This window comes from Rattus norvegicus, chromosome 20, assembly GCF_021556685.1.
Source record: "Rattus norvegicus strain SHRSP/BbbUtx chromosome 20, alternate assembly SHRSP_T2T, whole genome shotgun sequence".
Classification (NCBI taxonomy): Eukaryota; Metazoa; Chordata; class Mammalia; order Rodentia; family Muridae; genus Rattus; species Rattus norvegicus.
Window position 1 is genome coordinate 51,683,138 of NC_141553.1, and position 22,554 is coordinate 51,705,691.

A 22,554-nucleotide genomic window follows, 5' to 3' on the forward strand; every position below is an offset into this window, starting at 1 on the left:
AGGAGGAACTCAGGAAGGACAGAAGGAAGTACCATGTGACCAAGTATTTCACAAACTTAAGTCATGATGTGTAATTTTATTGACACCTCTTTGCTCATAAATAATATTGCTCAGTAAATCATTTCTCAAGTGGAGTCTGATTTCCTTTCTTAAGTAAAAACAGGTCATATATGTGTGTGTGTGTGTGTGTGTATATATATATATATATATATATATATATATATATATATATATATATATTCTTTTTCAGAGTGACCCACAACTCTGTGGAGTTAAAGCCATCTAGATAACCTCTCTAAAAAGACTTCTGTAGTCATCTCCAGACTGGTCCTGCCTTAAAAATGAATCAAACAAAGAAAACACTGATTCAATTCATACCATAAAATATTCTTAGGCAGCAGAACTGACATGGGGCTAATGGAAAAATAGAAAGTCAGGTGTAAGTCTAGGAATAACAACGCTAGTTAGAAGGCTTAGTTTTCTCTCACTCTTGGTCAATATTTATTTTCCTGTATAAATGGTGAGACCATTATTAAACTACTGTATTTCAGCATCAAAAACATCCTTCTATGTTTTTGGGATGTCAAACCATAGCAAAACATTTATTTCTCCGTTAGGCTCTCCCAATATGGGTGCTGGCATGAGATTCCAGAGATTTTTCTATTTTCTATGCTACCTCTGACTCTATTTTTTTCCAGTCATTACTTTTTTCATTATTCCAAAATATTTTCTCAAGCTTGCTCTAGTGGCCAAGTCCAGCAATAGCAGTTGATAGCAATTAGCACCTGTTTCAACGAGTGTGGAAGCCCAGCTTATGGCACCACCCCAAAACTCTCAGTGAGCACCATTCTCCTTTAGAAGTCTAGACTAACCCACATACTCTTCCACTGTTGCAAGATACACCAGCAGGAGGCAGCTGCCACCTCCCCAACACCATCCAAGGCCTCAACACCATCCAAGGCCCCAACACCATCCAAGGCCCCAACACCATCCAAGGCCCCAACACCATCCAAGGCCCCAACACCATCCAAGGCCCCAACACCATCCAAGGCCCCAACACCATCCAAGGCCCCAACACCATCCAAGGCCCCAACACCATCCAAGGCCCCAACACCATCCAAGGCCCCAACACCATCCAAGGCCCCAACACCATCCAAGGTTCCAACACCATCCAAGGCCCCAACACCATCCAAGGTTCCAACACCATCCAAGGCCCCAACACCATCCAAGGCCCCAACACCATCCAAGGTTCCAACACCATCCAAGGCCCCAACACCATCCAAGACCCCAACACCATCCAAGGCCCCAACACCATCCAAGACCCCAATATGGTCCAAGGCCACAGCACCATCCAAGGCCACAGCACCATCTGTAGAGTTAGTCCCTTTCTTTAGAATTCAGTGTTGGATTCTCTGGAATAATTCTCCAAACCTCTCATTTAAATAACTCCATTACCCTCTTTTTGTTTTCATTTATAAAGGTGGCGATTAGATACCGTTTCGAAGGTAATGTGGCACTCCCATTTGTGTGCTCAACAATTCAGTACTCAGTGAAGAGTTCTTTGTATTAAAATATCCCCATTGGTATGACTTGTCTACTAACCCAATCAAGGCTGATAGTATCAACGGTGGTCTGTTCTTTGATCTGGAAGCTGATTCTTTGGGACACTGACATACTTTTCAAAGTGTTGCTGTGGATACTGTTTGAATGGAAATATTTTGTTACTCCTGGTTCCTGGGCTTAAAAGACTAGGGTTGGTTGTGAATTCTTATGTGGGCCCCAAAATGATACTTGTTGAGTGAGTTTTCATATAAGATTATGGAGGGAAATGTCTTCTGGTCTTTAACTGCTCAGGAAGACTTCAAGGGGCTCTCTTTTCTCAGTCCAAGGCTTTAAGGGAAACTAACACGTCAGAGGGATTCTCTTCACTCTGGGCATCAGATATTACAAGGATAATAAGCCTGAAAGATTTATAACACTAATCAAGGAAAAGGGTTGATGGGTTTAAGTGACATAATTAAGTTCTCAACATTAGAAACCCCTTTTGTAAGCTGGGACACTGTAAGGTTTGGCAACTATCCCTGCCCGTCAGCCATCTTCATCGCTACTGAATGTGTGTATGCTGTACGACTTAATGAACCAGACATACGATCACCTCATGGAAAAACAAATGTGTTATGCCTAGTACACTCTTTTCCATAAAGAAAGTGTCATTGGGAAATGCAGACATGTGGGAACAGGCCACAAAATTTCAACAAATCTGTCCTTACTGTCCATTCATCCATACAGAAGAGCTTTAAAAGGTGATGAAGTCTTAGGTTTTTGAAATTTATCTTTTGCCTGTTTTTAGAGTAAAAGTAGTGCTGGGTAGCTGTTGGGTAACAAAGCATTGTTTTAGATGTTAGCTACCTTTCAGTTCAAGAGGCAACTCGGGTCCTGCTGCCACCTGCTCCCAAGTTTTCCATTGCAGGTTACCACCCCAAACTACCTCATTAAGATCAACGAAAACAGAGAGGATTATCCAATGAAGTGTCACTAGCGCTATTATTAATAAGTCTGTTTGGCACCATTCAGTAAGGCTCTGAAGCTGTAAATACAGTCCATGGAAATTCAGACGACACCGCAGCTCGTTAGCTCTCGTGGTCTGTATTTGCGCTTGCACTGGGAAGAGATAATAGCGTGCATCCGTACAGTCCCAGAATCACAAGGGGCATTGTTTGCTCTAATGAACATTTGTGCAAGTTTATGCTCCCATTATCCTTCTTGTTTATTGCCATTTCCGAGCACAGTGGGAAATGCCGCCATTTAAATTTATCGATGCACACCAAAACGCAAAGCCCGCATACCTTTGAAAACTATGTTTCTCAACTTCCTTTTTCAATTGTTTTTCAGCATATGCTAGTGGAGAATTATACAAAGTGCCTAGGTGGACCATGCATATGACTTTTTTTGGTAATTTTTTAACCGTGGTATTTATTTGATAATCTCTTGTGAGATACAGCCTAACAGGGGTGAGAGTGGAGAGCAGGTAGACTGAGAGCAGGTGACCTTTCATGGCAGAGATGAAACTGAAGGCCTGCAAATGTAGCTGCTTGACTCTGACACATCCCAGGTCCAACACAAGTGAGCTGGTCCCTTGTGAAGTGTCCCTTGGCATGCAATGCTGAAGGTTGGTATGAACACAGTATGGTACAGCCATGTTGTACTCCAGCGACTCTCTGGACATTCTTCAGGTAGAATCAGCAGGCGGCAGAATTAAAGCAGCCATTGCAATCATACGTCAGCAGCACACCTGACGCTTGGCATGCAAACTTTCTTAGTGTAGGATTCATACCAAGGTGACAGAAGACCTAAGGAGCAAGTTGAAAAAATGGTGGGGATGAGGATGGATTTTTTCGGTTTGTTTGTTGTTCTTAGATGTGGTCTTGTTATGTAGGCCAGCCTGGCCTCACTCTTGCAATCATTTTGACTCGCTCTCCTAAGTTCTACGGTTACAGATATACACCATTACAGCCAAAATACATGAAACTTAAAATGTATGCTATAGTTTGGAGTAGGAAAAAGAGAGTTACCAGTGTATAAAACTCTCATTAGATTCAATGAAATTCTTAGAAATAAAGTTAAATGAATCTTTCCAATGTATTTCTTTTAAGTGTCGTCCAAAGGTGTGTGTCTTCTCTCTTCTGTTGAGATCAGTACCTTCCTGTCCACTGCATAAGCATCTCCTGGTTATACCTTAAAGTGCATGTCTGTATCACTTGGAGCTATAGGTTGAAACCAATACTAAAATTAGGACTCTCAAGTGGAATTCAAAGATGATGGGATCAAAATACTCTGTTACCAGGTTTTATTTTCTATGACAGTGGTTCTCAACATGGAGGTTGAAGAACCCTTTCACAGGGGTCACTTAAGACCATCAGAAAATAGATATTTATATTACAACTCACAACAGTAGCAACATTACACACAACATGCTTATGTGTGTGCACATAAAAAAGCCTACACTTTGCTTTTGAATGTTGCCTTCCAAGTTGGTGTGTTAGAAATTCAGTCTCCAGTCCAACTTACCTTAAAGGTAAGCCTTTGGGGAAGTAATTAAACAATGATGGCTCTATCTGCAAGAAAGGGTTAATAACAAAGAGAGGATTTGTTATAAAGGGTTGTTCTCACTCTCTGTCTGTCCGCCACAGAAAAAGATTCAATTTTGAAATAAATACATGCATATTCTCTGAGCCCAAACATGATACACAGATCCACTCTGAGCTAGGCTTCAGTCCTGGACAACTTTGGAAATTACAGTATTCCAAATGGCTATAAAATTAACATGACGTTCTTGGCATTATTCTACCCATGACTAAATGATGTTCTGACTTGCTCAGGATGTTCCAGAATTATGTGTGTTGTTTCAGTATAACAAGTATCTTGTTGTCTAAACTATCACAATTTGGATGATAAACTAGCTGCATAGTTTTCATCATTGCAAATGACATACAAGGGTATGTCACAGATTATATCATAAAAATCCATATTGTCCCCTATACTCTGTCCTTATTGGTGCTTTTGATAACATTTTCAATAAGCACGTGTTTATAGAAAGGTCATTCTTTAATGCCACTGGAGTGTGAGGTAGAGAATTATTAGAGAAAACTGTATCAATTAATGGTTTTACATTTTTTGATGAATCACTTACGTGGGGGCCATAATTTACATATTTAACCCATTCATTTTTTCCCTCAAACTATATGCTTTTTCCATTCACATCTGAGCTTCTAATATAATTGATCTTTTGTCTCTGAACATATACAAACACTTAATTTTCACAAGCTTATAGCATGTAATGATGATACCTTATAGGATGTGTTTTTCTTGTCTAACTTTGTGTTTGTTAAAAATCACCTGAACATATTTGCAAATTCATATGTAATGGGTTGTTTCTTTTTTTGTTTTTGTTTTTGTTTTGTTTTGTTTTTTGTTTTGTTTTTTTTGCCAGATACAGGACTTTATTTACACTTTTTTTTCTTTTTTTCAGAGCTGGGGACCGAACCCCAGGCCTTGCACTTGCTAGGCAAGCGCTTTACCAGTGAGCTGAATCCCCAACCCCCTTTAAAGAGCAGGAATGTTGGAGCCCCATAAAACCTCCCTCTGCCAGTTTAACCTGTCCCATCTTAGGATCTCAGAGTTAGCAGGACACATGTATTTGATTTTGCATATGTTCATACATGTCAAAGATGTGTGGGAAGATGTGCTTGTCTTTGGTGACAAATATTATGAAATAAAATGTTCTCCTATTTCAGTGCAGACTATTAATATGAAGGTACAATCAAGACATTCATGGAGACTTAATGACAAAACCATTCCAAGAACTGCGGGAGGGCCTTCCCTCGTCTTTTCATTCCACGCCCATCAAAATGAAATCTCTTCTTGGCACAGGCTAGGAAGAATAAGGTAGACTGATTAGTTGGGTTTGTACAGTGTTATAAAGGGCCTTTCTAAGCCCTTTAAATTAGTGTAAACCGAGCTATTAAATATACATGAAAATTAATGACATTTACAGCCATTGTTATGGCCATGGTGCTTGAACAAAAGCCTTCCCGTTAGTAGAGAGAGGAGTGTTTATGTTTAGCAGGTCTGTGCTGGTTGTCCTCCAACCTGAAAATTGCCAACACATTAGGGATAAGCCAACTGCAAGTGTGCTGGAATATATGATTCCCGCTGAGAATTACAGCTCCCCTAATCCCTACAAGTTTTCATACCACACGTTCTGAGTTGAGTTTATTGGATATAATAGCACTTGTTCTGAGGGATCTGATGATCTGGGGCTTTCCCCATGAAATCTGCAGGTCATGATATAAATAAATGGGCTCAGAATGACTGTGGGTGTGGTCTGAGAGCCTGCAGATGAAGGTCGAATGTGTGCATGGTGGGAAGCAGAGTGCAGATAAACACTGTTTTCCTTATCACCGAAAGCAGTGCTGCCAAAGTCGTGGGCCTTTTTGAGGGTGGGAATGAGTGCTATTATTTCCTTTATTTGCTTAAAAATCATACAAATTCATTATCCGGATGAGATTGTTCTGAAACTCCACATTCCTCTCAAGACTCACCATTCCATTCACCGACCTCAAGCCTCACTAGCCTGCAAAGAAATGACTAAGACTAGGTGTAAACATTTTCTTACTATCTTTCTGCTAGAACAGCAGGCTCCAGTCCCGACCCAAAAGGTTAGCTAGCACGCAGAGTTCTCGGCTTTATATCATGCTCCCACCTAGTCTCACAGTTTTATCTTAAGGGTTCTTCAGAACAGACCTTAGGTCTGGAGTCCTTGCTGAGTCCCTCAACGACTTCTCTGATTGAGGACCCCAGGCCAACTTTCATGGCCTCACTGTCATATGTCTGCTACGATCAATAGTTTGCTTGTGTAGAGTGCCTACTGTGTGCTTGCCTCTGCACTAAACATTTGGGCCATATCTTTGACCCATACAGAGATCCTCGCCTGCATAGTGCAAGCCTTCTAGTTTCTTCTTAAAAGTCTAAGCACAGGCAACATAAAGTGGTGTCCATATTCCCCCCATAGAGGCGGGCTTTGTCTAAAATCTTAATTGTAAATTCAAGCAATCAACACAGAAGCATCCTCCTGCAGCAGAAGGGGGCCCACAGCCAGGCATTATTCAGAAAGAAAGAACCTTGGAACACACTTCTCTAAATGGGAGGTCTCCACCAAATACCTCCCCCAGAGCTCAGGGAACTCTGTGGAAGAGAAGGTAGGAAGAGTGTAAGAGCAGAGGGAATGGAGGACGCAGGAGAACAAGTCCCTCTAAATCAACTGCGCAAAGCTCGTACAGACTCAGACTAAAGCAGCAAGCACAGGGACTACACAGGTCTGCACCAGATTCTCTGCATCTGTAGCAGGCTTCCAGTTTAAGTATCTTGTATGGGATTCCTAAGTGCGAACAAGGGGTCTCTGATTCTTGTGCCTTCTTTTGGGCTCTTTTCCTTCAATTAGTTTGCCTTGTCCAACTCTGATGTGACAGGTTTTGTTTTATTTTATTGCATTTTATTTTGTTATATTTTGTTGTTCGAAACCTGTTCTTTTCTAGTGAAAGACAGAAAGGGAGTAGATCCAGAGAGGGGGGGGGGTAGGGAGGAACTGGGAGGAAGAGAAGGACGGGGAAACTGTAATCAGGATATAGTCTTGTGTGTGTGTGTGTGTGTGTGTGTGTGTGTGTGTGTGTGTGTGTGTACATGTAAAAAGAATATTTTCAATAAAAGGAAGAAGAAGAGGAGGAGGAGGAGGGGAAAGGGGAGGGGAAGAGAGAGAAGGAGGAAGAGGAGGAGGTGTTAGCAGTGGTGACAGCAGTGCAAGGCGCTGCATGCCTTTAGTACCAGCACATGAGAGGCAAAGGCAGGTGGATCTCTGTAAGAGGCCAGCATGATCTACATAGCAAATTCCAAGTCTACCAGAACTACCCAGTAAGACCCTATGTAAAAGGCAGCACCTTACATCAAGATTCCATTTCCTCCAGTCAGAATGGCAGGCACTAATGAATGAATAGCAGGGACAGGAGACGTGCTCAGTAGCCCAGGGGCTGTTCTTAACTGGCTGCTATTGTAGAGGCCCCAAGCTCCATCCCTAGAACCCACATGGCTGTTCACAACCATCTGTACCTCCAGTTCCGGGGGATTTGATGCCCTCTCTCATCCTCTAGAGGCACCCGGCACCCATGTAGTGTACATACAGACAGGCAGGCAAAACACTGATGTACATAAAATAAGTTATTAAAGAAGTAAAAAGAAAATAAAAAAAAACAAATATCAAATGCTGGCAAACATGAGGACAAATGGGAACCATTATACACCCCTGGTGGGAATGTAAACTAATCTGTCCACTCTGGAAATCAGTATGAAGGTTTCTTCAGCACTCCATGGATGTCTGAACTCAAGTGCATACACCTACACATGCACATAAGAAATAAAATATACTTGAGCTTTCCGCCCTCATCAAGGAAACATCCTCTTGCCAGTGACGATAGTTGATGTAGAGACTCACAGTTGAGAATAGGTGGCCAGGGAGTTCTGAGCTCTAAACAGGACATTCATGTCAAACTTATTCCAAACTCGGGGCTCAGTGAAGATCACAGAGGCAGGAGAGAAGAGAATGTAAAAGCCAGCCCTGGAGAGAAGTCTCCAGGACATGACATAGCCCAAGCAGCTGTGGTTATCTGGATAAGACCTGGACAAGACTGGGCCTGTCACCTTTTTATCTTGGAGGACAGAAGGATCTATGAAACCCCGCCCCTCTCTCAGGACTATGGACAAGTTAATGGTGGCCGGGAGAAAGGGTGTGTTTTTGTTCAGTGGTATAGCCACTGATTAGCTGACCCAAATCCAGTAAACTGCCACTCATACCCACTCATTTGACTCCGTGGGCCATGTGTGTGAAAGAGACACAGAGAGAGAAAGTAATCTGAGGCATCACCAGTGTCTACCTGGTCTTGCAGCACCTAGGAGAGAACGTTTCCGCGGAGTGGCGGGCACATGGGGGTGAGATAAGGTACTAGGATCTGAGAAGGGCTAACACACATTGCATGTACGTTTGGAAACTGTCAGAGATAGGACATGACATTTAAAAATATGCAGCTAAATAGTATAGCCCAGTGCCACACAGTCAGAGCCGGAAGCAGTATGACAGGCAAGTGCTGTGTATATTCGATCACAGGGAGGCCAGTGTGTGCAGACAGCATGGAGGGGAGAGATGTTTGTCTGTGAAACAGAAAACCCAGAGAAACCACAGAAACCATCAGTGGAGGGTGTGGATGCCCCAACAGTCAGCGTTTTATAACAGTTCCAGCGCAAGCCAGCTGCACCCCGAGATGCTCCAAGACCAGGTAGACACTCTCTGGTGATGCCAGCCTAGAGCCTCGGTTTACTTTCTCTATTGGTGCTGGAATAACTCACCTTAAAGATTAACAATCCTATAAACCAATACAGATGATAGAGCGAGGGCATTTTTATTCTTACTGAAAAAAAAAACTGTTCTCCTAAAAGTGAGGTGTGAAGCCTGCTTTTTGTTTAAAGCAGTTTAACCGGGGCCTGCTTCTTTGGGTAGCCACATGCCAAGTTCCAATGATCTGAGAGGCAGAGTTTTGCCTTCTGAGTCACCACTGGGACTACTGAGGTGGAAGGAGCATGGGGTCCACTTCCAGTGTTGCTTGTGGGGCCCACGGTGGAGTGAAAGGCCTAGACGGTCTGTGATGGTTGGTGACTGCATAAGCCTACTGTGGGACACCCTTGACAATATGCGCGTTGAAAGCGTTTTTCACCCCCTTCGAGTTAGGTGGGGTGAGGTTTAGCATACTGACTACACTAGGCAAGCTTCTGTGGTAGAATGTCAAGGACCCTCCTCGTCCGACATCCGATGTGACAAGAGGCACACCCTCTGGGCCCTAGCTTATTACAGCCGGAGTTCAGGGGCACGGTGGTTTAGTTGACTTAAACTGGGAAATACTCTGTACCCCACCACCCCCAGAGCTTTTAATGTCTTCCCTTGAATACGTTTTGTGTTTCCCTCTGATCAGGCTCTGTAAGAGTGGCTGTCCACTGCCCTGCTTTGCTGTGTCTTGTATTGATTTTGAGAAGAGAGTGATAGAGGATAGCCACATGCAAACTTCCGCTTTTATTTTGAGTACTGTCAAGGATGTTGTCCACAGGACCCTTAGTGTAAGGCCCCACTTGAAGTTTGTTTCGTCCTCTTCATACAGTCAATGGTCAAAAAAAAAAATCAGTGTCCACTCTCATAATAGGTTAAACATTTAAACTGAAACTATAAAACTGTTAGAAGAAAGTGGGAGAACATCGTGGTCTTTGCCGTGCTTGCTGGGAGGTGACATCAGCAGCCCAAGCAACTTACAAGCCGTCAGATCTTCACTTAACTCTGACATAAGACTCAGAGGAGAGGGCAGTGAGCTTTGAAAAGCTGAACAAGAGCCGAGTTCAAACCAAAAACGATGTCAAAGGAAACAATCACCAAAATGCAAAGGTCACAGGCTATGAACCATATATATATCATACTTCATAAAGGCCTAGAACCAAATTAGACATGCAACTCAGTAGAAAATAAATTATCTAATTATCAAGTTGGTGAGGGACATGGGTGGGCATTCTTTTCTAAAAAAGACACAGATGTATGAAAGACGTTCAACAGCACAGGGGCCCCAGGGCCTGTTAGAACAACGGTGTGAAGCTAGCCCACTCTTGTTAGGGTGCCATCGCTCTTTTTCAAGTGTTTCTCAGATTATAAAGAAAATGGAGCTCATGTACATGATTAATGAGAACAGAAAGGGCATGGAGATTTCTAAAAATGCAATAAATAAAATAAAAAGCCTGAAAGTTAAAGTAATGACAATTACTGTCTAACTTATGGAAATATATCCAGAATTAAAATTAGGATATGAGGAGAGATCTGTACTACAGTGTTCTTTCCTACATGATTTCTAATATATATATATATATATTAGAAATATATATTTATGCTGTATAAATAATGTAATATGCAAACATTATGATTTGAGTTTCCTGATAATCTAGGAAAAAAGGAAAACAAGACGATTCACTTATGTGGTTGGAATTATAAAATGCTAACCAATACCTATTTCTTCCTCATTGTAGCATTTCATGTTTTGCCACGGAGTGGCTTCACCCATGTGATCAATTTCCCCCTGGTCAATGGGATGGGAATGGACTTGATAGGAAACCACAGGATATACTTTTAGCATAATGAATATGCACCGAGCCCAAGATGTGATCGAAGAAGCTGGAAGTGACACTTGGAACCCAGGAAGCCAGTGTCCTTTGACAGGTCGCCTCCACTGGTCCTGGGCGGCCATTGCTGGAGCTCTCACGCAGCACAGAGTATGCTCTGACAGTTTAGCGATTGGTACTTTAAAGTGGAGCTGTGTAGTGAGAACAGGAACCCTAAAGCGTGCAGCAGTGCTTCAGTGGTGAGGCAGCGGACATTGAAGCTGATGGTGTTGAGGCTCGTAGAGGAACTAATGCTTTCCGTGCCATGGTACACACTGGATGAGGCAGTCACCAGCAACAGATGACGTCATTCCCAATCTCTGCAGCACCTGGTAAGAAGTGATAGCCTCTGCCTGCCACACGAGTTACTGCTGGAGAGAATGCACCAAGTGGCAGTTTGGTGACTCGTCACCTGTGTGTGCCTGGTCCGTCATATGTCATAGTTCTTGCCAAGGCTGATGTCAGGAAGCCTTTCTCCTAGGCTTCCCTTTAAGGAGCCTTGTAGAGTCCTTAGCACCTTTGCTGGAGATCAGTCAGTTCAATCCTACACTTATGGGGTTATTTCCTGGGCTTTCCAATCTGGTCTATTCACGTCGGTGTGGCTTTTGTACCATCCTGTCTGCTTTACACAGTTGCAGCTCGAGACCAGCAGGAAGTGTGTTGCCTTTGGCCCTGATGCCCTCTTGTGATTGCTTGGGCCATTTAATCTCCGTGGTCGTCGCACATAAACTGCAGGATTGATTTTTTATGTTTCTGTATTTACAATGTTTTAGTAGACATCCTTCCTATAATCTTGGGATTAGACTTTGATTTTCCTCAGTTCTGTGTGCGTGTATACTTCACGAAGATGACTCGGATCCCTTCCGGAAAGGGCTACGGTCTAAGCATATGAATGTGAGTTATGAAGTTCTAATAGGATACTCCTAAGGAGCATTTGGCTGCTTTGGTTCCCCTTCTAGGTTAAAAACAAAGTTAGTCATCTTCACTATACTGGTTTTGAATTTCATTGAATCTGCAGGGTGGTAGCTACTTAGCACGTCACTGGACACTTTACTGGAAGATTCGTTCCGTGGCTGATGATTTGTGCTATATTGAACTGTGAGTTCTTTGAGGGGCAGTAATTATTTAAAACCTTAGTCAATCACTGTGTGGTGAGAATGAACTAAACATGTGGATCTTACTATAAGAGGTGTTAAGCACAGACGGTTCTGAGGAATCCTGACAGCACACCAGTGAATGAATGTCTATTCCTGCAGGTACAAGGCTCGGGAACAGGTACAAAGTGGCCAGTATGGGAGCTGTCAGCAGCTGGACAGCTTTTGAGGCACAATGGAGAATGGAATGTGAAAAGAAGGAGGCTTGAGTTTCTCCAGCTTTTATCTCTCGTGTCTCTGCACCAACTACCATCACAAGGGCTTCCTGTCAGTGGATTAGCACATTTAAAACAAAGGCCACTTGTCAGTGTGCAGAAGTCCAACAACTTTCAGCTGGCCTTTCTGTTGTAGTAATATACTTGAAAGTCAAGCGAAGGAGGGAAGACTTCTCCGAGCTTGTAGCTCAGGCTGTGGTCCCTTGGCCCCATCACTGTGGACTTGGGTTAAGGCAGAACATCAGAGTGGACAGGGCGTGGTGAGGTAAATAGACACAGTCATCACACAGCAGCCAGGCACAGAACAGGAAACACAAGGCTCAAGAACAAGACACTCCTTAAGGAGATGTCTCAATGGTCTCCTTCTTCAAACCATGTCCTGTGCTTTTGAGTGACCCCCTTCAGGTATGAGCACCATGGTGAACTACTCCATTAATGAGGTTAGAACTTTTATCATCCAATCACCTCTCCAAGTTAATTGCTTTTTACCACTGGTGCCTTACCACCCTTTACTAGGGTGGGGGTGGGGGTCCCCACAAACCTGGAAAGTCAATGTAACTCTATCAGGGGGTTCATGGACCTCGTCTCAACTGATCCTCCAAAAATTCTGTCAAGTGAGTTGCGTGTTGGCAGGGCTGAGGTTTTAACTCAGATCCCCATCCCCCAAAGTCTTCATTCCATTGGAATCATTCTTTCCGACTTTATACCATTTCATGAGGAGTTGGTCTGCTTAGAAAAACAGAGTTTGAGGATGTTTTTAACTGCAGAGATGGAAAGAATTTAGATGAATAATCCTGTAACATTTTTTCACGTGAAACCACTACGAATGTTTTATTCTCCAGGCTGAGAAGGAAACGTCTCTTGGGTGATAGTGCCAGGTACCTGCTTAGGCTGATCTCTCTGCATCCTGAACTTCCCTCCTTCCTTTGGACATTGTGTTTACTCTTTTCGAATGTTTTCTGTCTTCCAGATTGAAATGTGTGTGTCCAGTACAGCTTTCCAGCAGTAAACGCCATGCATGATTTGCTCAGCCCATCTCAATCATCTGAACAATGGGTGTGTGCTTCTGGTTCGAGGTCACAGCAAAGCTATTGATCATGGCCAGTCCCAAACTCAGTGGGCTCCTTTCCGTCCTCCCATCCTCAGTTGTCCTGGGGCACCAGACAAGGTTGGTCACTGCCTTCCCATCATTGGTCTTCATGAAGCTGGCCTTGAACCCACAATCTTCTTTCCTTGATCCCCCTGGGTACTAGGGCTACAGGTTGACACCATACATGGCTGTTTATCTGTATTCGACCCCCACCTCAGCCCGTCTCTACAGCATTTCATATCTGTCTTTATGTTTCCATATAGATAACCATAGCAGCTGAAGTGAAACTTCTTGCCATTCTTTTCCCTCCCTACCATGTTTCCTCTACTGTCTCTCAGGCTGACTGGAGACTCCATCATCCATCTAGTCCCTTCCCATCAGCCTCTTAAACTCACAGTCTCCAGAGAAGACGCACTTCTCTTACCGTTCCTTCCATCTCTCTTCCTTCAGGTTTCACCTGCTTCAGCTCGTACATCTACCTTCCTCTCCTGTGGCCAGGACTGTTTACATTTAGGTCATTTTTAGCTCTGCCTGAAGTGGGCCACTGCTCCCACATTTCCTTCGCATCTAAGCAACTGCTCTTTCTAGAGCATGGGGGAATTCCTTCCTTAAACTCTCAATGACTAAACAGCTCCCAAATTCAACCCACACATTAAAATTATTTTTCATGTATATTTGTATATGAGAGCTCTGTCTTCGTGCACACCAGAAGAGGGAATCTAATCCCATTACAGACAAGTTGTGAGCCACCACATGGTTTCTGGGAATTGAACTCAGGACCTCTGGACGACCAGTCAAGGGCTCTTACCTGCTGAGCTATCTGTTCAGCTCCAGGAGTCCAATCTTTTACACAGGGAACGGAAGGCTTCAGGAGGCAGAGACGTATTTATGGGTACTCAACACCATCCTCTGCTGCTCTGCAATTCACTTGTCTTCTTCCCAGTTCTCTTGTTCCTATGTCCTTCTCTGCCTCGCACTCTCCCTTATCCAACGCTGCCCCTGATTCTGTATAACCGTCACCATTCAGTCACTATGTTTCTCAATTCCCTGCCTTTGAGGTTGAGTACTAGAGAGCAAAGGAACAGCTATGTTTGCCAGGGAAATACACACAGGCTGACAAGGTAAGGAAGAACCTGTTTGGTGATGCTACCCTTGACGCCCAAGGAGCAGATGGCCTACCTCTCTTCTGTACTTCATAGATGCTTTCTCCCCTTTACCCATTTGTCTCTCCTGGGAACTGTGAGTTCCTTTCGTGTGGCAATGTGTTCTGTCCCTGTGCTGAGCACAATACTAGTGCTTTGTAGGCCTCAGTGAAGTGCTGAATTGGATTGAATCAGAGTGGCCTACAGCCACTAAGATCATTAATGGAAAGAGGCTGGTTTAAGAGAGGTAACATCCATGCTCAGGAAGACCTCCCGATCTCGTTAGCATCCTATCTCAACCTAACCTGCCAACTGGCTCCGACCTTCCAAATATTAACACTGCACACCAGCATGTGTGAGCTGAGCTTATATGCACACCGAGTATCAATGCGGCATATGGGCGTGTCATCTATGGAAACAAACCCCAGTTCGAATTTACAGTCCTGTTAAACCTCCTGGGTGCGTCTCGAATCAAACCCAGATTTTTCTGGCATTTAACTGTTCATTTTCTTGTGGAAAAACACATCTTCCTGTGGTTAAGAAGAAAGATTTTACAGAGATTATTCCAAAGTTTAGCTGGTCCCTTCAGCATCAGCTAGCTCTTGAAATACAGGGCTTTAATAGTACCAGTGTAAATGAATCAAAAACATGTGAGTTGATAGCACCCCTCTGAAGCCTCGGGCTGTTTCAACGTTTACAAGAGACATTTGAGGAAAACATAGTTGGGGTTCTATCGGGTTCCAAGTGCAGGATATTTTTAAAGCGCCCACGAGCTCCGAGTGTGACTTTGCATGCCCCTTGGACCATCGCTTCACTAGCGTTTGCATGAAGGAACGCCTGAGTTAACTGGAGTAGTGAGAGAGTTGAAGCCCAGGAGACCGGAGGTCCTGTTAAAGCACCAGGCTGCCACTGTGTAGGTTAGCATTCCATTGCAGTGTCAAAACCAGCTTTAAGGGGGAAGGGTTCATTTTAGCTCGTGGTTTAGTCAAAGGACTCACAGCCTTGGACTTAGGGATCCATGGCAAGGCAGGGAGTGTACAAGGCAGAAAACTGCTGTCAGAGGGTGAGTATACTGTGTACCCTGTGGAAGCATCACTTGTCAATAGAAGGAAAAAAAGACTGTGACCTTTATCAGCGAGTATATACCCTGCATGTCTCTCTGGGTCTGGGTTACCTCATTCAGGATGATGTTTTCTACTTCTATTCATTTGCCTTCAAAATTCATGATGTCCTCATTTTAAATAGATGTGTAAGTGAACCACATTTTCTGTATCCATTTCTCCCTCAAGGGACATCTGGGTTGTTTCCATTTTCTGCATATAATGAACAAAGCTGCTAGGAACACAGTGGAGCATGTGTCCCCGTGTCCCCGTGTCCCCGTGTCCCTGTGATACAGTGGAGCATCTTTTGGGTATATGCCCAGTAGTGATACAGCTGGGATTTCAGGTAGAACTATTTCCAATTTTCTGAGGAACCTCCAGACTGATTTCCAGAGTGGTTGTACCAGTTTGCAATCCCACCAACAATGGAGGAGTGTTCCTCATTCTCCACATCCTCGCCAGCATCTGCTGTCACCTGAGTTTTTGATCTTGGCAATTCTGACTGGCGTGAGGCGGAATCTCATGGTTCTTTTGATTTGCATTTCCCTGATGACTAAAGATGTTGAACATTTCTTTAAATGCTTCTTGGCCATTTGAGATTCCTCTATTGAGAATTTTCTGTTTAGCTCCCAATTTTTAAATTGGGTTATTTGATTTTTTGGAGGTTAACTCCTTGAGTTCTTTATATATTTTGGATATTATTTGGATATTAGCCCCCTATCAGATGTAGGGTTACTGAAGGTTTTTTTCTTCCCAATCTTTAGATTGCCGATTTGTCTTATTGGTAGTGTCTTTTGCCTTACAGAAACTTTTCAGTTTCATGAGGTCCCATTTGTCAATGGTTGATCTTAGAGCCTGAGGCATTAGTGTTCTGTTCAAGGCTCTTTCCCACTTTCTCTTCTATTAGATTCAGTGTATCTAGTTTTATGTTGAGGTCCTTGATCCATTTGGATTTGAGCTTTATGTAAGGTGATAAATATGGATCTATTTTCATTCTTCTACATACAGATTGCCAGTTAGATCAGCACCATTTGTTGAAGTGCTTTCTTTTTTCCCACTATATGTTTTTGGCTTCTTTGTCAAATTAGCCAAAAAGTACTGAATACCAGGATACAACCCACAGACCATAAGAAGTTTAACAAGAAGGAAGGCCCAAGTGAAGATGCTTTAATCCCATTAAGAAAGGGAAACAAAATAATCTTGGGAATCAGAGGGAGGGAGGAACCTGAATAGGAGAAAGGGGGGAGGGGAAAAGAGGAACAGGATCAGGTATGGGTGAGGGCAGGATAGAAGCCCAGAGAGCATGTGCTTACAGACTGGAGCCTGGCATGGCTGTCCTCTAAGAGGCCCTACCAGCAGTTGACTGAGACAGAAGCAGATACTTACACCCAATCACTGGAAGGAAGCCAGGGACCCTATGGAGAAATTAGGGGAAGGACTGAAGGAGCTGAAGGGGAGAGCAAGCCCATAGGAAGACCAGCAGTCTGAACTAACCCAGACCCCCCAGGGAGCTCCCAGAGATTGAGCCACCAACCAGGAGCATACATGGGCTGGTCCGAGGCCCCTGGCACATATATAGCAGAGGATTGCCTGGTTGGCTTCAGTGGGAGAGGGTGCGTCTAATCCTGGAGAGAGTTGAGACTCAGGAAAGGGGATGGGGTGGGGCGCACCTTTTTAGAGGCAAGGGGGAGGGGAAGTGGGATGAGGAAGTGGGAGAAGAGGCAATGGATAAAATGTAAATAAAATAATTAAATAAATTCCAAAATAAAGAAAGCCTGAGGTCTATAGGAAAGGATAGAATAGAAGGTGGGATATCAAGTGGGTGGGGGAGAGAGTGAGAGGGGGAGAGGGAGAGAGGGAAAGAGGGAGGGAGAGAGAGAGGGGGAGAGGGGAGGAGTGAGAGGGGAGAGAGGAAAAAGCAGAGGGAGGGAGGGTGAGAGGGGAAGAGGGAGAGAGGGGGAGAGAGGGAGGGAGAGGGAAGGAGAGAGAGGCGGGGGGGTGGGGGTGGGGATTGTGGGAGTCAGGCACAAAGCTGAGTAGCCATGCAGATGTAGAAGAGTATAAATGGATTAATGTGAGTTACGACCCAGCCAGGAAACGAGTCAAAGCCTACGGCTTAGACATTTTTAAATAAATATTAAAGCCTCTGAGTCATTCCTCAGAAACTGGGGTGCGGGTAGGGTAGCCTGCGGTTACAGGCAGGGAGCAAAAAGGAAGGAGAGGGACAATATGGTCTGCAAGTACCCTTGGTGTCCTAACTTCTTCCCACTGACCAGCCACATCCTAGAATTGTCATCATCTAGAGAGCAAGTCTTCAATGCAGGAGGTTTGGAAGCCTGGAATGGCAGTCAGGAGGCAAACTAAGCCTCCAGGGTTCGCTTCTGATCCAGCAGCGAACACGGGGAGGCTTTCTGGTTGTTGCCATGGCAGTCATTAGACGGCTGGTGGAGTGTCTCCGTGGTGGATAGCGGGAGTATCAGATGTGATGGAGGCTAGGGTGCTTGAATGCAGAGAAAGCCATGCAGGGGTCCTACCTATCCCTTTAATGGAAAGTGTTGCTCGTTATGAAGCTACAGACTTGTTTGGCAGGAGTTGAGTGCCAGCTGGGAGGAAGAGGGTAACTGCAGGTCAAGATGATCTAGTGGGATTAGTTAGTTTGTATAAACACAGTCGGACTCCAGCAGTTTCAGTCAGGCTGCACACAAAGAAGTAGAGAAGCAGCCACCCGGTTTCACTATTACAGACTGTTTATTTGTGCGAGATCCCTAGAAGTCTGTTAACCCAGGAGACAGTTATCTCTGGGAACGCATGGAACTCTCTTGGCTATGCTTATTTTAAAGGCAGATTACACGAAGCCTCTGAGAAAACAGCACAGACAATAATTCCACCTCAAAACCTAATCTGATGCACGGACGGTCAGTCTGCTGAACGAACTTTCCCACCATGAATGTAAGTTGATTTTGTTTCTTTATTTTTCCCCCCAAAGGTTCTGACCTACTAAGTGTCCTTAATGTGGCTCACACCTTTAAGGAAGCAAGAGGCTCACTCATTTGGATAGTCCCAACCTGCTCCTTTTGCATTCTGACATAGCTGATGAGTCCCGTAAATGACATTTCCTCAGAATATGGGTCAATAAACATTTATTGAGTACTTCCTGGGGGCCAGGGCCTGGTTACATGGATAATATTTACAGATAGCAGGAAAAGTCATGGAAGATATTCAAGAAAATTGTAGTCTGCATCTGGAGAGGAGGAGGGGAGACAGAGAGACAGATATATTAACAAGTCATAAATAAGTAACTAGATAAGTGCTAAACATTGAGGACAAAGTACTAGGTTAGGTTCAAACTCCACTGGGCAGGAAATAGCTCACTGGGAGATGAGGAAAGCTTGCATATGGGGCTTTCGAAGTAGGGCTTAAAGATGGGTCAGAGTTTAATAGGTGGTCAGCATTCACAGAGCCTAGGGAAGAACACGAGATCAGAGCCATCAGCAGAATAAGGAACGTGTCTGAGTGGATTGATAGACTTAACTTTTGATTGGACCCTTTGTGTCTCCATAAAGAATGTAGTTTGCTGTGTCCTGCATTCCTGCAAGCCTCTGCGTCCTGTTTTTTTGTTTTTTGTTTTTTGTTTTGTCTTGACTTCACTATTTGGTCAAGTCTTCATCCCCATCTTTCACACCTTGGCCTTATGGGAGATTCAGGAAAGAGCTGGAGAGGGCCAGCTGTTTCTTGCTGTCTCAAAGCACTTTCTCCAAGGCACACGTTAATGCGGCTTCTGTGTCCTCATTGCACAGCCTTGGGAAGAAGGTGGTAGGGATGGACCCACTGGAGAGGAAGCCTTTGGTTTTTAAAAGCCATCTAGACTGGCAGTTGTTCAGCCTTGCCTCAACTACAAAGTCAGTGAACGTCCTGCAACATACGCTCGGGTGTGGACGTCGGGTTCCTAATAGAAACTGGAACTTGTATCACATAGCAGCTGGTGGTGACATCACACAGGGCCTTCCTCTGAGGACGGCATCACACAGGGCCGCCTTCTGACAAGCTCCCTTTCTAGGGCAGTACCAAAAGCAGGTTCACTTCTCCTGAGGACAATTTAGGGGATGCATGGCTATTCTAAAATCTGCAGCTGTCTGTTACAGAGATGTGTGCGTAGTGGGGGCATGACTGTAGATGTTCCTAACACAAATGTCTCCTGAAGACAAGAATTCCTAAACTGTAACTCCAAAAACCGATGGTGTTTGAATGAAATGTTCCTATGTCTCTTTACTATTTAGCCGCTGTGATTTCACTGGCAGGACACGGAACAGAAATGGTAGTCTAGTTATCGTTTTGATTTCCTAGGCTTTCATCTCGGTAAAAACAAGAAATAGGGCCTCCAGGGATGACTCAACGTTTAAGAGCACAGACTGCTCTTGTGGAAGACCTGGGTTCAGTTTCTAACATCTACATAGCAGTTGACAACCTGCTGTAACTCCAGTGCCAGGGGATTGGACACCTTCTTCTGAATCCACACACCAAGCACTCAGTGTGGCACCCATGTATTCGTGCACACAAATAGGCAAAATGTTCATCTGTATAAAATAAAAAACATTCAATGCACTAGGGGTAATTCTAACTCGTGCTGCCATTCAGTGTACCCCCTCTATCTTGAAAAATAAAAACCAGGCTAGAACTATATTTTGCACACCCAGAAAAGTCTTCCAAACATACAAAGATTCCTGGTGATCAAAGACAAAAGGCACCACCTTGGGTCTGCAGGTGGTGGGCGGAAGCCATCACAGGTGGACCCTTCCTTCCACCCATTGAAGACACTCACTTCAACCTTTGTGCTTGAGACATGGAAGACGCTACTCACTGCTGTACTTGGTACTTGAATTGCTCAGAGCTATATCCAGAGTGCCCAGCACTGATGTCACCAATGAACACACTTCCAACGGATACTCTACTGAATTCTCCACTCTAGCCCCGGAAACCAAAGGAATCAATGATTAAACATTAAACAATTAAACAAGACACCAGACTAAATCTTAATACTTATTTGAAAATTAGAGACATAATTTCTTATATTCTTTTGTTATCTTGTTGTTTGTTAAGGATATTGGAATGTAGGGGTGTGTGTGTGTGTGTGGTGTTTGTCTGTCTGTCTGTCTGTGAATTTAACATTCTGTTCGTCATGGCACAAGCAAGTACCATTAGTTGTCCACTGAGGCAGACTGAGAAGGGTTGATCATTTGCTGGTCTCGAAGCAGCCCCCACAAAGGCTAATATAGGTTCCAGGAAACAAGCGTAACCTTAGAAGTAGAGTGGGTGAGATTGGAGTCCAGGCACTCTGTCTCCAGCTTCGGAATTATGCTACCCCGCATTTGCACAGGAGACGGTGCCAAGGAAAGGAGTCATGGTCTCTGCTGACAGCCATTTGCCTGACTTATTTCCACCAAAATAAGATCTGGCAGAGATGGCATGAGAATCACGTGGCCCTTCAATCTTTAATCATGCATTTAGTGCAGATCTAGAGAGACTGATCTAATGGCAGAAACTATGAGTTTCTTCATTTTAAACCACATGCCCTTCCCCTTGCCCCATGATCCACCCAGCTCCTCCCGTCAGACTCTTGGGGACATTATCACTGTACCCAAGGACGGGTACTGGTGGGGCAGCCTCTTCAATATAATTCTCCTCTCCTCTCCTCTCCTCTCCTCTCCTCTCCTCTCCTCTCCTCTCCTCTCCTCTCCTCTCCTCTCCTCTCCTCTCCCCCCCTTCCCCTCCCCTTCCCTCCCCTCCCCTCCCCTCTCCTCCTCTCCCCTCCCCTCTCCTCCTCTCCCTTTCCCTCCCCTTCCCCTCCCCTTCCCTCCCCTCCCTTCCCCTCCCCTTCCCCTCCCCTCCTCTCCCCTCCCTTCCCCTCCCCTTCCCTTCCCTCCCTTCCCCTCCCTTCCCCTCCCCTCCTCCTTCCTTGCTGAGCTCAACCGTCTTGGCTCTGAAACTCCATTCTCAGGTCTCACATCTCTCTCTTTCTTGACAGAGTGACCTAAGTTTTCCTTGATTCTGTTAACTTGAAACTTACAACTTCCACAAACCATAAGAGTTTTCAACTATGTCAAAGATAATTTACCTGAACCTTATCATTTTGTTGAAGTCCACAAATCAAAGAGCCAGCGTTCGGCCCTAGATTCCGTCGTCTTTAGGAGGCAGTGAGGAAATTCTTACGCCAAATTTTCCTGTCATGTGTTTAAGTTCAAATGAGAGATTAATACATGTGCTGAGCAGAAGTGGTACCAATTTACACTTCGGCAGTTACAGCGGAAGCCATACAATTAAAATCGTTCTTTCTTAATGGACACCATATTCCAGATTAACTTCAAAATGCTTCCCATACTTCCTAAACGGTCCTCCTGGCAGCTCCTCAGCTGGATGGCTCTCTCATTACGAAGGGCTTCCAAAGCTCAACTGCCACATCTAGAAAATGGATACTTGACACTTGATACTTGACACTTGACACTTGATACTTGATACTTGGCACTTGATACTTGATAGTTGATACTTGATACTTGATAGTTGATAGTTGATACTTGATACTTGATACTCAATACATGAATGCACTGGCTTGTGACCATTAGGGTTTCCTAACACGGCTCCTACAGTGCCTGCTTGTGCTAGGCTACTGCCCATTCTGAGCTGTGTTTTCTCCCACACCATCATTCCTTATCTATGATGTCTTATCACCTTATCCCCTAAATGGTTAAAACGATGTTTGTCGGTTGATTGTCCAGATTAAATATCTGTCTGTCTCTCTGTCTGTCTGTATCTATCTCTCTATCTATCTCCTCCATCTATCTGTCTGTCTCCATTTTTGTTGATATCTTCCTGTGTCTCTACTTCTATAAATGTCAACAAACATATATTCTGTGTAATTATATTCTTAGGCATATTTCAGTATACAACCTGTATGCATTTATTTACACCACAAATTTATGTGACAATAGATATATTTGATGAAGAGAAAAGAGATACAAGGTTTTTAAAAACTCAATATGTTGAACCATAGACTGTTCAACCTGA

At 44.1% G+C, this 22,554-nt stretch overlaps 1 long non-coding RNA gene across 5 annotated transcripts in view; it reads right to left on the bottom strand.

Annotated features, from left to right (window-relative positions):
- Window positions 1–22,554, bottom strand: part of LOC102555236 (uncharacterized) — a 141,223-nt gene that overhangs the window by 84,593 nt on the left and 34,076 nt on the right. The window contains exons 4-5 of one of the 5 annotated variants that reach the window (XR_015645952.1): window positions 4,069–4,115; window positions 2,164–3,350 (exon numbers count right to left, since the gene is read on the bottom strand). The exons of 2 other annotated variants lie outside the window; for them this stretch is intronic. This is a non-coding gene — a long non-coding RNA (uncharacterized LOC102555236). Of the gene's footprint in view, window positions 1–2,163; window positions 3,351–4,068; window positions 4,116–22,554 lie in introns of those variants that run through there. 2 more of the 5 variants (XR_015645956.1, XR_015645953.1) reach the window with 2 other exon arrangements.